Raw genomic sequence first — 17,983 nt, forward strand, 5'->3', positions numbered from 1 at the left:
CCCCCCCACACACACACTGCAAGGAGGCTGCCCCAAAAAGCCCCCCCCCCCCAAGTGTTGAATTTTGGGGGGGGGAGTTGGAGCAGTGTCGGGTGTGTGTGTCCCCCGACGCGTGGAAGGACTTTGCTAAAATCCGCGTGGGGAGGCGCAGCGCCGGTGTCCCTACACTCGGCGGAGCCGGCGGGTTCTGGGCGAAATAAACTCGGAAAAAGTCCTGGCTGCAAAAGCGAGAAAGTCCGAGCGCCAGCCTAAGCTCAATTTGCATAATTGTCAAGAGTTTGAATTACTGATTACAACTTGTAAGCTACCAATGTTTAAGGTATAATTTACTTAATTATCCGACAAGATTATTGCAGTTGTGTTGAATCCCCGGTAGGTAAAGCAGCACTGATTCAGCGTCCCCGATTCGGGGCTGTGTGAATTGTGCCGCTGGTTTCTCGCATCGTTTTGTTGTTTTGTTTTTTTTTTTAACGAAAATCCCGCCCGTCTAATCTTGCGCAAAGTTGGGTCTGGGGAAGCAGGTGGGAGGTGAGAGAGGCATTTTCGGACGCCGTGAGCACACTTTCATCTAAGCTTAGAAAATACTTCCCTGCCAAATTGCTACCTTTCTGCAGCCATTTGATCTATGCAGTTATGTGTGTCAGACAAAATGAACATCGTTTTCAAAAGCAACGACTTCTCCCAGTGTTTTAAGGCGCATCCGGATCACTGCTCATTTACATGAGAGGAGCAAGTGTTTGTTTATTGTGGCAGGGACAAAAGATGACCCTGGACGGAGCTGGCTGCGGAGATCTCGGCTATCTCAGAGCCCGGGGACGAGCCGCCCGAGAGCTGTTATTAAAGGCCCGAGATAGACCCAGGTCTCGAGATTTCAATCACTTCACACTTCCTTGGCTTTTTTTCCCTAGGTATCAGGGAAGAAAAATAACAACAATATATATTAAAAAAAAACCCCAAACAAACCTAACACCAAAAAAAAACCTTCATCCGACTAAATGAATGATCTAAAAATAAAACCGAGGAGGACGAGGTGCTGGAAGTAACTGTTGGAGGTGTTATCTGCTTTATCTAGCACGCAGGTGCTGATTTGCAGCAGTTGCATTAAGCCCATCAGCAGCAGGGACTCCGCATTATCATTTTTGGTGGAGTCTCTATTTTTTTTTTTTTAAACGACGGTGTTTTTCTTCCAGGGATGTTTCTTTGAAATGCAGTTCGCGACGATTATTAGCGAGTGTGCTTGCGCTGCTCCTGGCGTCATTAAGACTAGGAATCTAAATAATAAAAGACAGGGGGAGCTTAAAGTTCATTTGTATTAAAGGGACAAGATGAATTTAGAAAGAAACGAGGAAGACAACCGACGAGCTCCCCAGGTTTGGGATCAGCTCTTCTTCCTTCCAAAGAGACTCTGTACCGGTCTTTTTTCAGAAGCCAGATTTTCTTTCTGCTCAGAAATGTCACATTGAGAGGCGACCATGATTTTCTCATTGTTTAGGATTGTCGAGGTCTGAACACCTTCTTTTTGTTTCTTTTGGTGGACAAAATCGCGAAGATTAATTCAGTTTATTATTTGTTGTGTACATAAAAATAATACTTAAAAATAGAGATGTGGAAGAGGATGAGGGTTTTATAAGAAATTACCTAAGCAAGGCGACCAAAATCAGCACGTGGCTTCCTCGAAAACAAACCAAGATAGCAAAGAAGAGGCTAAATAAGGGGGAGTTTGAGAGAAACTTTCCCGTGCGCCCACTTGCTGCTCGCGCTCTGCTCGCAGCAGCTGCCAGGGACGGGCGCTGGGCTCCGCGGGGAGCGAACGGCCGGGCTGGGCTAGGCTGGGCTAGGCAAGGGCGGGCAGTGCCCGCCGCCTCCCGCGGGGTTGCGTGGCCCTTCCGCGCCCCGTCCGCCACCGCGCAGGTGATGCCGCCGCCGGGACCGGGTGAGGCTCCTTGCCCCGGGCGCAGCCGTCGCGGGTGCCTCGCACAGACTCCGAGGCAAACGGCCCGGCGTGAGGGCTCGGGCCTTTTCGGAGGGGTGTCGAGGGGATAACGCTTTCCGAGACGCTCCCTCCACCGAAGCGGGATTTTTCCGCGACACTCCCCGTTTATACGCAAACCGGCAGAGCAGCGGGCGGGCCGAGGGCCACCGGCAAAGCACACGGGCGGCAGCGCCGGCCCCCGCCCGGCGAGATCCTCCTTTTCCAGGGAACTCCCGGGCACAGTCGGGGCTGCTGCAAGGACGCGGTTCCTCCCCGGACCCTCCCCTTGGGACACGGGTCAGGGCTGTGGAGGGACCGAGGAGCAGCCGGGGGGCGGCTCCTGGCAGGTGGCAGCTTTATTTACTTATTATAAATATATAAATAAATAATAAACCGGTGTCCTTCCTCTGGGGACGTCCCCCGTTTCCAAGAAGAAGTGGTTTCTCGCTTCCTGGGGGCTTGGTTTCCCCCCCACGCCCCTTTTTACGAGGCTGCAGTTTCTGACGGGGGACAATAAAGCACTCCCAGGTGTGAACACTCTCTCGGGAGGGGAGTCAGAGCCCGCTGCTGAGCCTCTGTCACGTTCAGTAGTTTTCCTATTTGGCAGCAATTAAAAGAGAGCGTGGGGATGCTAATTAGTGACATCCCTCTTCCTCTAAAAATGATTTAAACACACACATATCTGTATTATTAACGGGGCGGTGGCAACCTGTCCGGACTGTCGTCGTGGCCCTCGCAGACCTTCACACGGGGGGCTGCTGCCCCGCGGGACCGCTCGTGTAACTGCCGCACGGAGGTCTCGGGGAGGGGCGGAAAGCGGCGTGTGTCCCCCACGCAGCGGAGCCTGCCCCGTGTCGGCTCCCAGGGGGGTGCGGGTGGGGGGTCCCCGGGACACGTGTACGGTACGTATTCGCCGGTTGATCCTCCCCACCGGAGCCACGGGGCGAGGGGAGCTGCCGACACCTGGGCGCAGAGCAGCTCGCCTGCGCACCGCACCCGCGCCCCCCGCCCCAGCCCGGCCGCCCCCACCGCCCCGGGAGGGCCGTGAAGGGACGGTCCCGTCGCCGCGCTTTATCCCCGGTGGCTGCCTCGCAGGGTCGTTCCGCGCTGCCGGACGGACCCCACCGGGCCGCGGCAAAGACGGGACATTTTAAGGAGGTTTTTGCCGCTGATCCGCCGTTTCTCCCTTTACGGCTTCCCGGGGGACGCGGTGGGGTGCGCGTGTTTCCCCGTGGCTGCCGGCACCGGGAGCATCCCTGGCCGACGGGACCCTCTCTCCCTCTCCTCTGCCCGCGCCGGGAGGCGCTGGCTCAGCCGCATCCCCCCGGCGGCGATCCGGGCTGCCGCCACCTCCCCCGAGGCCCCGGCACCCCCGGGGACTGGCAGGGTTGGGCTCCAGCAGGGCTCTGGGCACCCGCACCAGTATGATACCAGTATTTGAGGTGCTGGGGGGGAGCCGGAGCCCCGTCGGGGTCTGTGAGTGTGCCCCGGCCCTCGCCCCGCCCCCCCCCCAACTTGCCCCCCCAGCAGAGAAGCGCAGATGACGGGGAGCAGAGAGGGGATGTGCTATCGAGCACTCGTCACCTGCCTCAGCTTCCAGCCCCGGCTTCTGCAGGCGGCCAGACGAAAGCATGCCCACACCACGGCTAGTTTTTTCCCCAACCTATTAATTTGCTTAACAAACACGATTCCAGCTACGTTTTCTTTTTGCTCCTTCCCGAAGGGGCTGGAGGAGCAGAGGCCCCTGGCCATAGCGTGCCGTGAGCCTGCAGCGGGGAGGATGTGTTCTGCTATTCACGGGCAGAAGTGACAGACTTTGACACCAGGCACTTTCGGGCCCTAGGTTAGATGCTGCGTGACATGTGGCAGAGGTTCAGTGGCGATGCGCAGCTGCCTCAGGCTCCTCCAAGGAGTTTCTCCAGCTTTTGTACACAAGTTTTGTCGAGCTGGATGGTTTGTGGCAGGAGACAGATACCTGGGCGGGAGCTCACACCAGCCTGCCTACAGACACAGCATGGAATAGGAGCAAGGAAGACCCAAATTCCCAGCCTGTCCCTGTCCTTCAGGCAAGGGATGACCACAAATGTGAGTGCAGCTGCATTTACCTCGGTCTCCTCATTCATAAAACAAGGGTAATAGTCCCAGTGCTGGATTCTTATCAGGTAGGACCAAGAAAGAAGCGAGAGCCATGGTCCCCAGGACACGTGCATCTCTGCCCGATGATCCTGAGGTACTTCCCTGGGGCTCTGATATTTTACCTGCGGTGGTGTGATCACTCTGTGCTGGAGAGATACTCTGATTTTTCTGTTCCCTCCATTTTATGTCCTTTGGGAGCAGGAGTGCCATGAACTTCATTGCTGTTAGCCAGAGTGTTGCTCCAAAGGATGTCATTGCTGGACTGTGTGTAATTAACCTCAGTTCATTAGTGCAGGAAGCAGACTCCATATTAAAAAAAAATCAAAACCCAAAACCAGTCAAAACACCACAATGCTAAATGTGAAATCAGGATTCATAATATTTAGTTAGGCTCTTTCCGAAAGCAAAAAGGTAAACAGGCTCTTGGCACAATACACAACATTCATACTTTAAAAAATAAAGCCTTGGTGGATCATACATTCCTACAGCCAATTGCTTATACTACAATAAGAAGAAAAAAAAAAAAAAGCCCTGGTACCACAAAAAGAAAGAATCCCATAGGCTAAAACAGCAGAAAAGCAAATATTTCAAATACAGGCACAGAAATGAGCTGAAAAAACATTGCTCGCTCCAATTCAGTCTGTAGCTAATACAAATGCTTCAATATGAGCCTCCAATTGCTTTTGCCCTTTTAGCAAAAGGAGCAGGCACTGTCACGGAGCTATACTTGCACTGTAAAAACATCTGCCATGAGATGCTGTCATTATCCTTTCCTCTGCTTTCAGCCTATATGATACCTTAAATAATGCACCATGTTTTAAGAAAACAACTGCTGGGTCGCAACGGTGATGGTTTGGGGAAGGTTTCTCCACTGACAGAGATGGGCACTAGGTACAAAAGGTCTTTTCCATTCCCAGCTTTGAGGGGTCCTGCAGCTTGTGCACCTTCAGGGAACCAATCAAGTGTGTTAAGTGTGTTTTTTAAAATAGCCACTTCTCCATGTACATACACACACACACAGAGACATGCACAGGTTTAAAATCCTAATAGATAAATAATCTGAACACTTTCAAAGATGATTTGGAGCACAATATAAAGGAGTTCAGCAGAGATGCAGACAGTGCCTGTACAGTAGGAAAGGAATTTACAGAACAGATACCTTATTTCTAGCTACCTTTCACTCTTCAGTCATCCTGAAGGGGTGATGAAATCAGTAAACTGACCTCAATGTCAGGGAAATGGGCCATGTGGGTTGAAGCTGAGGATTTTCCCTGTAGACAACTTAAATAAGCAAAGAAAACAAATTCAGTTACTCTTTTACTTCCATAGGCCAGTTTCTTGAAAACTCCTAATCCCTCTAAATAGCCAGTCTTCCCCAGAGTCCTCCATCAAAGCTCGGTGGGACAAAACCTGAAATGTATCACGTATGCGGGAAAAGCTTGGAGGGACAAAATATTTAGAGACAAATACAAAACTCCCAAACTCTTTGGCTTTTTTATCACTTAGCAGCAAAGAAGAGCACAAGGACACCCTCTTCCCTTCCACGTCCCCGTTAATGGATTACCACTGGTGTTTGCTTAATTGCGACGCATTGGAAAATACAGAGGGTTTGGTGGCACCATGTGGCCTCCCTTGTGGTGTTACTCCTTGTGGTGATACACTGGTGAGCTGCAACTCACGGCAAGATGCATTACATCTCTCATGCAATGCATCAACTTCTCTGATGCAATGCACCAACTCATGCGTTACACGGCAAGATGAAGCAGAGCTGTGTGGGGAAAAAAAGTTGAACTGCTGGCAAAAGTTACATCAGTCAAAACTCTACACCTAATGCACTCTGTCATTTATAATCACGCTAATAAGGCACCAGTGAAGGGCTGTCAGCATTATAAAACATCAGGTGCCAGCAAATACCTCCAAATTCTTCTAAACCTGCTCCAAGCTGTGTTCTCAAGGACTTGACTTTGCAGGTGTATCTGCAGAGACAGGAGTCCAGGATGATATTGCATGGTTACTGTAGCAAATACATGCTGTGTCTGGGGTTTTTTCAATAGATCTATTTTTTCCATGCAAAATTATTTGCAAAACTTCATGCAGCACTACTGCTGCAATGGCACAAAGGAGGTACTCTGAGGTGAAAAAAATCACACTACTTATCTATCTTATCTATGTTTGGCTAATTGCATGCAAGTACGATTGCACAAGTACACAGACTTGGGATGTCCAGATGATTTTTCTTGTATTAAAAACCTGCTCTCTTTGCTATTCAGTAATAAAATGGAGGCAATACGATTCAGGGTGCTTCAGTTCAAATCTGAATTCAGGCAGCCTTTCAGGCATCTTCATTTTTGGGCTTCCAACTCTTTCTCTGCCGTCCCTTTTCCCCTCTACCTGCGTACATGCACCCATGTTCCAAGATTTCCCATCACTGCTGTTGTTCACAGAGTTTCGTACCGGAACACCGCTGTGATCAGGCAGCTATGGCTCCCCATGCCCGACCCCCACCTCGCTCTTTGCCTATGCTACATTTCTGCCTGCTGGAGTAGTGAAAAGTGCCTGGAACGTATCGGTCCAGAGAAGCTTAACTGTCGTGACAAAGGTATTTGCTGATTTCCAGCCTCTCATATAGCTGTTTCAGGAAAGAGACAAGAGTTCCTGTCCCATGGGATTTAGGAGCCGCAGTCCAGACCCCACCAGGCAACGCAGTTCAACCAGCTTTAAATCTCCTACTCCTAGTACAAACATCTGCCACTGGAAAGCACTAAGTCAGTAGAAATTTATTCTACCAATACAAATATATTAAAAAAGAGGGTGGTGTTAACTTGGTACGAGCAGTTTTATGCTGCATAAAATGTCTTTTGCCCACACCACTGTAGCCAGATGTGGTCCATCATCCCGTCACCAAAACAAATTGACAAAAACTCCAAAGCTGACCCTAACCGTGGGCTTTGACTAACCCAGTAGAAGGGGAGCTGTAGGTCCACACCTGATTCAGATCAAATTTGTACCATGAGATGACTTGGAGCTGAGATTAATGACTCTGGGAGCATGGCCTTGGCCAGCAGCTGAGGGAAGCCTAGGAGGGGATGTGAGAAGAGCTGTTCTCTCCCTCTGGGGCATGGGGAAGTTTTGCTTTGGGGAGCCATGGGGCAAGGATCTGTCGAGGAGCGAGAAGGAATCTTGAGGGCAGGGAAGGCAGTTTTTACAACTGAGAGTCATACCGGTGCGAGATGGATGGTTGCCTTTGAAAGCCAGCCCTGATGCTGAGAGGAACGGGGCCACCACTTCCTTGTGCTGGGCTGCATTAGAATTGAAAACAATCACAGCAGCGAAACAAAACCAGCTCAGCTGAACAGATGCAAATCCAGCGGCAGGCATGGGCTCAAACCAGGTCAAGCTGCACCCATGCAAATTACGGGTTACCCCAGAGCACGCCGTGTCCACACCGAGGGCGTGTGCTGGTGCGCTGCCAGAATGACCTGAACTCCAGCCCGGGTCCAGGCTGTCGGGCAACGCTTGCCCCGGGGGGGGCCTGGCGAGCTGCCCCGTGCAGCCACGGCGAGCCAGTCCCCTCGCCAAGTGCCAAATGCATCTCTCGTGGAGACTTTGCCCATGCAGCTACACAGCAAAGCTGCAGAGACTAACTAGCCCCAGGGGAGATCTGCCAGTATAGCTAGACCGATAAAGCACTCCTCTTGTGTAAACACAGAATACACCAGCTAAAGTGCTCTTCTGTCAGCATAGCTTATCCCAGCATAGTTTTGCCAAAGGAATCCTCGCTTGCATTTCAGCGAGGCTGTAAATCTGTTGTAGCGCGGTTAGGAGCCGCTCAGAGCAACAGGACTGCAAACAGCACAAATCTCTTCGCCGGCTCAAGTTTGTTCCCAGGTTTCCAAGGCACAGTGCTGTTCTCTGCTGGGGCAGGTATCGTCTGCTCTTCCCCAGCCAGCATATAAAGCCGCCGCAGCCACCACGGTGGCCAGCAAAACACGGCCAATGAGGCCAGGGTCCTCCAGAGCCCCCAGTGACCTGGGAGCACCCAGGCTCCTGCCCATGCCCAGGGCACCAATTGCCACTTATGCCCGTGGCTTCTTCCAGCAAAGCGAGCCAAACCTCATCAAGCCCACAGTGCCTTCTGGAGCCCAAACCTGGCCTGCCTAATAGTGGTGTGTAAATAGGCACAGGGAGGCTTTGCAATGAATGGGAGGGAGGGATGAGTTCATGCTTCTGCTGCCACGGCTGTTGGCCAGGGGTGGCTTCCCGGGAGGCTGGGCGAAGAGCCCCAGTCTATTGACTTGTCTATATAAACCTCTGCACTAACTGGGGAGGGGAAGGGTCTGAGGACTCGCTCTTTTAAACCCTGAGCCCTCCCTTCCTAAAAGACATGCCTCAGCTTCTCTGGAGAGGGTGTTGTTGCCCATGGTCTGCGCACAAGCAGGGGAGAATTTACATCTTCAGCAGTCCGAGACCGGCTGAACATCTGCCACGCTCTGCTGGTCTTCGCCAGCTCTGCACTACCTATGCACGTAGGCAGCACGCTGTCTTCCTGTCCCAAAAGTTTGGGGACGTGGTATTTCTTTGTTTACAGTGGGGAAGCAGGAAACACGCAGATGTAAAACATATCTACAAGCTACAAACACCTCCAGCTTGCCCTGCCCCTGCCCCAAGCTGGCCAGATGTGATCTGGGAGCTCCAGGAGCCCTTGCAGCACCTGAGACACCAATTCCCTGCCGGAGCAGGCACACTGGCTCCAGCAGAGCAATGGCTGGTGGCCTCCCAAACCCGCTGACACATCGAGCCAGTTCAGAGCAGGCACAGAGAAAGCTCCAGTCTCTGCAGACATGCCCAAAGGGTCTTGCTCAACACAGGAAGGCTGTGATGGCAAAGAGGTGATGCTGGCTCTGCCACGACCTGGGCTGCGACCACAGCTTCATCTCGTCCCTTGGACGTGGAAAGTCCCCGGGCAGAGGCCGCGGGCCGTATTGCCCTGTTTAAGCTCTGCTAGTGGATTGTGGCACATGGCTCCCCACGCACACACCTCGCCGGCGGGACTGGACCATGCCAGAGACCTTCAGGCTCCAGTCTCAGGACAGTCTACCTGAAGCATGCAATTGATGCTCCTTGTAATTTTACCAGAGCTGGTGCCATTGCAAATGCCATTCTTATCTACCTAAGTACAGATCCTCTCTTGAATTGTTAACAATGTCATGTAGCAATTTGTTACATAAGCTCATTAAGTTTTTTAATGTATCTATGTTAATAGGAACATAAATATGGAAATCCTAATTTCAAACCTGTTTCTGAAAGCATTAGCTGGGAAACTAGTCTGAGAAAAAGCAAACATGACCCAGGAATACCCATGGATTTGTTCAGGGTTTAGGTATCACTGTGATGAATAGAGCAGGCCAGGATGCCCAAGTTATGCTCCTCGCTGATCAGCTCTGCAGCCCTTTAAAAGCACACTCTGAACAGAAAAACTTCGGTTACTTTGCACTGTTCTTCCTATCCCTAGCTATGCTACAGTGACAGGCTACTTTTATTTCTATTATTTTTTTTTCTCTTATTGCAGGTGGATGATGAACAGAAATAAGAGGACCCAGGTGCTCCAAAGGAAACAGTGACATAGACCACTGCTCAAGCATCCCTAAAGAACAAATGTAAATTGCAGAACGCATTGGAAAAGGCTTCAGCTGTATTTTATCCATATCCTTTTTCAGCATCATTTATAGTAGTGCATACTTTTTCAGGTGTATTCGTGTTTGGTTTGACCTCTTTGATTTGGTGGTGTAACATGGGAGAACATTTCCACGCCTCATGATCCTGCCCCGAAAGGAACAGGCCAGCTACGGAGCTCTCAGACCAGGCTCATCTGCTCTGGTCCCTCCACGATCGCTCCACCAGGAGCGGCTGCGTAAGCTGTATTCCTTGCACGGGCACGTGAGATACACTTCTACCGCTGTCAAGGCATCGCCACAACACTCTCAGTGCCTGCAGATGGAAGTTAATGTTACATTACACTGGCATGAAGTTAGCTGCTCCATATTAATTCTCTGTGTAAGGCTGTACTGCCAGAAGATGCCAAATCTAGTCTGAAGGCATCTGAGTGCCAGCTGAGCAATTCCAAGTCCACATTGCATGGCTGATGCTCATCGGATGCGTGATGCTGGACACTGCGGCAGTGCCTGGATTCACTTATAGCCAACGTGGCCTCAGGCTGCTCTCTTGTGGGCAGTTGCACCAACGTGGCTCACCAGGGCCAAAACGAGGGAGAGGCTTTCTCTTTCATCGCTTCCTTCTCACTTTTTTGGGCTCCCGACAACAAGATCTGGCTCTTGGCACTTGTTGGACCCCTCCATGCATTGCTGTTGTTGTGTGAATTTTCTGCCAGATCCGTGGAGCCCATGGAGGACTCCCACGGAGACCAGACACCCAGACATTAGCTCCAACCACCAAACCCTCTTACGCTACAGCAGAGTGTTTTATTGCTTTTCCATGCCAGCCACCCAGGACATTAAAATGCACTTCCCTCTCCCATTACATTTCTCCTCAGGTAGAGAGGGAGGCTGTTTCTAAAATTCAGCTTTTTTAGCAAACCTTTCAACAAATACTGTAAAACTCCTTGGATAGGGAGTGTCCCTCACGAAATATATGTATATATTTTTATATATCTAGGCCACATCATTGGTGGCAGACGGTCCTGACCAGCAGATGAGCTTGGGTGAAGGACTGGGAATTGCTCCGGCTCTCTCACAGCTCCCGCCAGGCCAAGGCGGCACCTTGGCTCAGCCCAAGCTGGTGTTGATTCAAGCCAAGGATTCATTGTCTGCGACCAGAAACGGCAACAGAGAGGGAAGGGGCTGTTCAAGCCCTTTTCATCATTCCCAGCTTTTATAAGCTCTTCCTGACACTGTGGCACTGGTGGGAAATACCTGTCCTTAAAACCAGGCATTTCTAGCCGTTGTGTTAGTGAAAAACTTTCTTCTCGGTGTCAGTGGGACTGGAGGCACCACTCCTGAGCCTGGAGCCCGGAGGGAGACGGCAGCAGCAGCCCGGGCACGCACGCAGCCTCCGCATCCCACTGCGGGGCTTTCACATGCAAAGGCTGCCAAGTGCTCTGCAGCCCCCACCCCTCAAAATGGCCATCTTCTGCCATTGACGTCGATTGTGAAATTTTCCAAGTTGTTAATTAGGCAATAATGACCAACGGGAAGGGCATTTCCTGGCTGTTAACTGGAGACTCCTGACCTGGAGCTCAGTATCAGTCACCCAGGAATTATTAAAACATGGAGGAGGAGGAGAAAAGCAGGCCAAGAAGAGCGAAACCCCTCACTTTTTAGGGTGGCGAGGGCTTCTCCATTGCACAACCCAGCAGGGAAAGGGCAGGTACCTGTGTCTTACCTGCACCGGGCTCAGGCTGCAGCTCCCTGTGGTGTTCTGGTCTCTGCCCCTCTCTTCCAGTTACTTTGATTTCCCAATTAATCTCTGTGGTCATGAAGAAATGGGACATTAAATATTCAAGGATTATCTTTTTTTTTTTTAATACGGCTAAAATGTGAAGATGCAATTAGCAATAAACTGGGCTCCTGCTGGGCCTGTATGTACTAATCCCTCCCCACTTCTGAAGAGAAGATTTACACCTACTCTTCTGGTTTAAAATTGGGACCTTTCTCCCATTTAACCATGGTGCTTGCCCTGCTCTCCCTTACAGGTGGCTGCATTTCAGTACAATGGATTCTCCAGGTTAATTAAACTAATGTGAATTACTGTATTTCCTAAGGGGTGACCATATGAAATACTGTGTTTGTGTTTCCACAGAGAGAAGCACCCGGGTGCAAACTGCCTCTGGTTAGAGGGCTGCCAGCCATGCATTAACCTCTTCAGCCTGGCCCTGGGCCAGAACTCGCGGCCCTGGCTGAGGGACAAGTAGCAACAAAAATTAACCTCCCCGTGCCCTACTTATCCACACAGAATTTGGCAGATAAACACCACCCCAAATATACTCAAAAGTGAACCCAGAGCCAGAAGGGAGCAGAGAACCGGTCAAACTGACACGGGGTGGGACCCCCCGCCTTTTCCTTGCAGGGACGATGCTGTTGCTGCCTGGGTGGTGGCCCAGTCACTTGTATTGACACTGGGTCACCAGCTCATACAGCAGCAAAGGGCCAGGAGCCTGACCCTACGGCTGGGGGACTCTCCCTGTCCCCCTCCTTCCCACCTCCAAACCTTGCATATATTTCTTCAAACTTTTCTAGGCAAAACTCCTCGGTAAACACGGGCAATAAAAATAAAATAAATGAGAAAAGCTTATGAGCATGTGTGCAATTGTTAAAGCAGAGCTGCTGCAGCTGTTTGCTCATGTATGGAGTTGTCCAGAAAGATCTGCCAATTCCTGAGATCCTCCACGCGTGACCGCTCTGAGACCTCTTCAGGCCAGTAGTAGTAAGTGGTCATACACAGACTATTAAGGACTAGATCGGATGTTTTAAATTCACATGCTTACCCAAAGTAGCTTTCATGGTCAAGATTAGCTTTTGGCTGAGGAAACAATGGTAAAATAATAATATAGAGGAAATTGTCAGGCTCAGAGCTTTGAACTTTCAGACTTTGGGGGGGAAAATAAACCAAACTACACCAAAAGCTTCACCCAACATTTGCAGTCTTTTTTTGTTGACCTATCGTTGGCATATCTGCAAGTAGGCAAGGATTCCTGCACTCTGCTAGAAGCACGTAGAGTTAGGCAGAACAGCAACTCCATCCTCAGCAGCCTTGGTGGGAAGATGACAACCCATGGATCCTGCAGCACTGTCAGCTTTGGCCTGCAGCCTTAGCTACAATGTCCTTGAACTTTACCCATGCTCCCAAACCAAGCTACAATCTTGGCCAAAGAAAGAGATATGAACACAAGGTCTCACCTCCATTACAAAACAAGCGGGTTAGCACTGGGTACCACAGCAGCTCCCTACCTCTGGACAACGGGACAATTCTCACTAGAACATTTCCCATCAAGCAGTAGCCAGATACAATATTGAAAAATCAACCCATCCAAGCAAACAGATTTTTTTTACATAGTATTTCCTACTCCTTCTTGCCTGAGGGATGCTCTGAACAGTCCTGTTTAATACGCACTGTATCCAAATGATCTGTCAGATCATCTCACCTGGATGTGGGCACGAGTCAGGGTGTTCCTCTCCTTTCCTGTCCAGCTTCATCTCCCATTCCCAGAAAAAGCAGGTAAGTCCTGTTATCCTGTCTGGTGAACCCTGATTATTTACCATGGATTTTTCAAGCCAATCATGATATGTTGGCCCCAGAAATACTAGAATATGAGTGGCTTTTCTGGAACACTTCTTGGGGATCAAAATTCACTCACTTTTTTTCCCCAGGTGATATTATCCCTTTGGGTGGGTGTGTTAAACCAGCAACACCAGCAGGAGAATGAAAGGACCTGTTATACTCTGGTGCAAGGAGGTTTTCCCATTCTTCGTGAGGAGCATAAAGCCCTTGAAATTTATTAGGAAAAGCAGCATTTATATGCAGCCTAGATTGATGAGCTATGTTATGCTACCTTTCAAAAAAAAGAAAACAAAACACAAAGCGATCCACACCCAGCGCAAATCAGAAGAATAAAAACTTAACAGACAGTTGCTGCTGGTGAATTCTTTAAAAAATATCCCATCCTGGCTCTACAAAAGGTTGGTGAGGAATTTACAAACGTCCTAATCCTCCTCTAATCCTTTAAAATGTCGAGCTGTGATCGCACATGCTGTTTTGTGATTATGTGTCTTCAAGGGCTTGTTTGGATACTTATTAAGAGATACCAACTCACTTTTGTCATAGAAAGCCAAAATTGCTTGATATGTCTTGGTTGCACTTTACATTCTTCTGAAAAGAAACATGAGGTCTGCTCAGAGAGGCGAGCCATCCCCATCCTGCCTCATGCCGCTGCCACAGCTTTCGGGGACAACCGGGAGCTTTTCTCCATGGAGGAGGCCACGTACTTCAAGGTTGTTGAAGATGCAAGCAGAGAAATGCTCCTCTCCTTGCTCTCTGCCTCTGCTTCTTCTCCTTTGCAAGTGGGGAGAGCAATGGCTTATCTAATTTTTTAAAACATTTTGGGACCTACATAGGAAAAGCTCTAGAGCAAGGCATAGCATATTATTACATTGCTTGGTGATGCCTTTAGCAAACACTTAATGGAGACTATGGCTGTTTTAAGTTGTGTGTGATATTTCTATGTGCACAGATAACCAGGGCAGAGCCGACTCTTAACTGCTCATATGTGTTTAATTAGAGCTGCATTTTTAATCCTTTTAATTTGTATCTCTTTCTTAATAACCTCAGCTTGGCAAAGGTTGAAAAGGAGTAAGTTTCATTTGAATATTGGGTAAAACTTGGTAACAGCAGAGCAGATTGTTTAGCAAAAAGGTTACAGCATGTTCTTTAAAGACTATGGGTAACAGTTTGGCTCCATTAAACTCTGTAGCTAGCTAAGCCTGGGTTTTTATCCTTTGAAAATAATTTCAGAGAAGCTTAATAAAAATACACTGGTGCTCAGTATATCATCCAAGCTTGCTCTGGGAAGTTTAACTCTATCGATGGTGTGTTATTTGCCTGCAATCTCAAGGCAAGTAAGATCACGGCAGCAATGATTAGTTTTTGCAGCACAGTTCTGAAATCTTAATGCAATCGTATTATAAATTCATATTTAATTTTTGCCCAAAAGGGGAAAAAGTCATTGCAGACGATTGCAGTACCTCCTGATGAAACATCCTCAGAGGTTAAAAAAAACCTACAGAAATGCTCCAAGCTGAATTAGCAAAAATAGTTTCAATAATCTCCAAATCTTGAACCCAGAGCTAATAGAGAGGAATGAGCCTATTTCTCAAGCACTTGCTGCTTTGTTTCAGATAAATTTGAAACTTCATTTCAGAAAAAAAGACCTGTCATTAAGTACAGTGTAACTTTAAAAGAAAAGCAGATAAAATCAGCAAGTTTTATTTGTAAATACTATAATGAATTTTACCCAACATACTGGTGGACCTCAGTCCCAGTCAATATCATAGGAAGACAGACCAGGTTCCTCAGCCAGATAGCTTCTGCTCTAGAAGAAGCAAGGCAAAGAGATCACGTAAAAACACAGTGCCTTTCAAAGTGACATTTTGGATATATTCTGTGGCATAATCTGTTTCTTGACAGTTTTGCTGTGCCATCAAAACCCAACATTTTGGTGTTAAAAATGCCCACACTGGACAATTGCCTGTGCCCTTCAGACAACAACTGTTCAATCTCCATCTAGGATATAGAAATAGATATTTGCTGTTTTGGGGGTTTTGATGTATCTGACTAATTACTAATGGAGGCCAGCTCTCAGCATGTTTAACGTTGGTCATCTCCAGACACTTTCCAGCAGATGCGAGGGATCACCATATAGTGAATAAAAGTTTACTTTTCTTTGTTATCACACACAGGTCACTTGGAAATAGCCCAGGAATCCCCAGAGGCTGCTGTAGCTGGCTGGAAAGCAGCAGTGTAGATCAAAAAAAGGCCAACTGTAAAAGCCATGGCTTAATTTGTGCTCTGGCAAATCGCAGCATCCTTATCCTCAGGACAACTATCACGCCAGCAGCAGCAACGCAAGCTTACAAATACGCTCATTTTTCATTTCCAAAGACGTAAGGACTTCATAGACAATCCTCAGCTCAAGTTGCTGCACTGAGGCTGCTCACTACTCTTTCCCTTCTGATATGATTCAATATGAATTCTTGTTCCAGATGCAGAAGGCTCACTGTTACTTTCAGACAGCATTCCTTCCCCTGCGAGTGCCGATGCCTATATTTACTGTAAAGGCATGTCTCTGCATGAAACTTGCTGCAGCTGTTGCATATCTGCATTAAGTGATCTTTAACAGTCGTTCGAGCAGCGTGTCTGCACCACTTTGGTTCTTTCTGACTACTCTAGTTTTGCCTCGGATTGTTGTGGCCACATAGCACTGGGATGTTTTGAAATCAATAATCGGTGCTCTGGTCAAACTTCTTGCTCAACATTGCTCCATGCCTGTGCTGTCCGTGTTTGATGGGATATTTCATGCTGGGTATTATATGATACTTCCCAGAAGGCATCAGAGTTCTCAGACGAAATTATATAGTTTTCATAATTCCTTTTGTTCATCCCATCACTCAGTTGTTTTCATATGGACCATTTTCTGACATTGTTGAAGAACAAGGATAATCCTTGTGATCACGAAATGCCACCATCCTAGAAAAGCACACAGAGCTTACCACACCAGCAGAGGGTTGCAATGTCTTTGTGCAGAGGGATATAGGGCTATTGATACTTGCAAATACGCTGCTTCCACTTCTGTTGGGGAAAAAGCTAACTAACGTGATCCCGAGAGTTCAGCTGTTGAGGAGAACTTTTTACCAAAGAGATAAATCTCAGAGGGAGATTTTCACAATAAGATATATTGCTACAACGTGGATAGGGGCTGGGCCAGTGAATATAATTTCTTAGGAGGTAGCAGGCGGTATTAAACCCATCTGATATCCTTGCGCAGGGGTGCAGAATAGTGTGTGACAGACACAGCACCTTCAAAATTACACATCTGCATGTGCAGGAGGCTCAGAGTTGTGTTCTGCCTTTCTAAGTACAGGTGGTGGTAGTTTGCCTGATCCTTCTGGAGTGAAACAGCAAAGGATTTCATTAACCTGCTTGTTTGGCAGTGGAGAAGTCCATCTCTGGCACAGCTGCACTGACCAGCGTATCCTCAAGAGAAGTACCCGGTGCGGAGGGGCACTGACAGCAGCACGGGCTGTCTCTCCATCCCACCGGCAGTCGCTCCTAAGGGCCTGCCTATGTCCTTTCTGCTGTTCACCTTTTCCACTGTACTTCCAAAATCTGTACTGCACCTACCTTAGTGATACAAATCCTCTGAATACCTATCTGCCTTGAATTCCTTTTCTAGTAATACTATTGAGACTAGCATTCAAACCAACGTTATCAAGCACACCCAAGTCAGAGCACGATGGCAGCTATTAGGGAATAAACAAGAAGGTGACATCTACTCGCTCAGCCAACAGTGACACACATTCCTACTACTGCTACATCAACCCAACTGAAGCCCATTTCCAAAGCAGACTGATACATGTACTCAAATACAAGAGGGTTCACATCAAGCATTGCTTCCTATGCAAACGTGTTTAGTTTGAGCGAACAGAAAACAACCTATAATGATGGGAATTGAAGCTAATCACCACTGACTGCAAGAGGTATGGGCAGTCCTAGCAAAAATACAATCTGCTTCCAGTGGCAATGTGACTTCCATCAGGACAGCATGCTGCTAGAGCACGCCGCCCTTCCAGGATTGCACTGTGCCGCGGCTTAGCAGAAGGCTGTTTGCTTACACCTCTAAGGCCAAGAGAAAATAGAAGCAAAATTTATCAGCCTGTACCATGACTGTGGTCACATCACATGCATCACAGGTGGTCAACACAAAGGAACACGATAAAAGCAGAGCAAGTGCTGCCCTAATGCCCTGCTGCCTGAAATGGTCTGAAACCATAACGCTGATGCCAACAGCTTTAGTAGGATGTCAACCTTGCATGCAAGCCAGATCATTGTGCCATCTTCTCAAAAAAAAAAAAATCCTTCTCTGCCTTTGATATGTTAATCCTGCATAAGGCAAATTCTCCCATTAGAATATAGTCCATTCTGGTCTCCATGCAATCTGCATTATCCAGTTCAAAGTTAAATTAAAAATCCCAACCTGTGTGAATGTTGCAATCACATTATGAAATCTGTAAATCTATTTTTAATGTCTTAATGCTGCTCTAGTTGAACAAGGCAAATAGACTGCTGCATTGCATTTGCTTTACACTT

Source organism: Phaethon aethereus, assembly GCF_964289735.1.
Source record: "Phaethon aethereus genome assembly, chromosome: 16".
NCBI classification, from domain to species: domain Eukaryota; kingdom Metazoa; phylum Chordata; class Aves; order Phaethontiformes; family Phaethontidae; genus Phaethon; species Phaethon aethereus.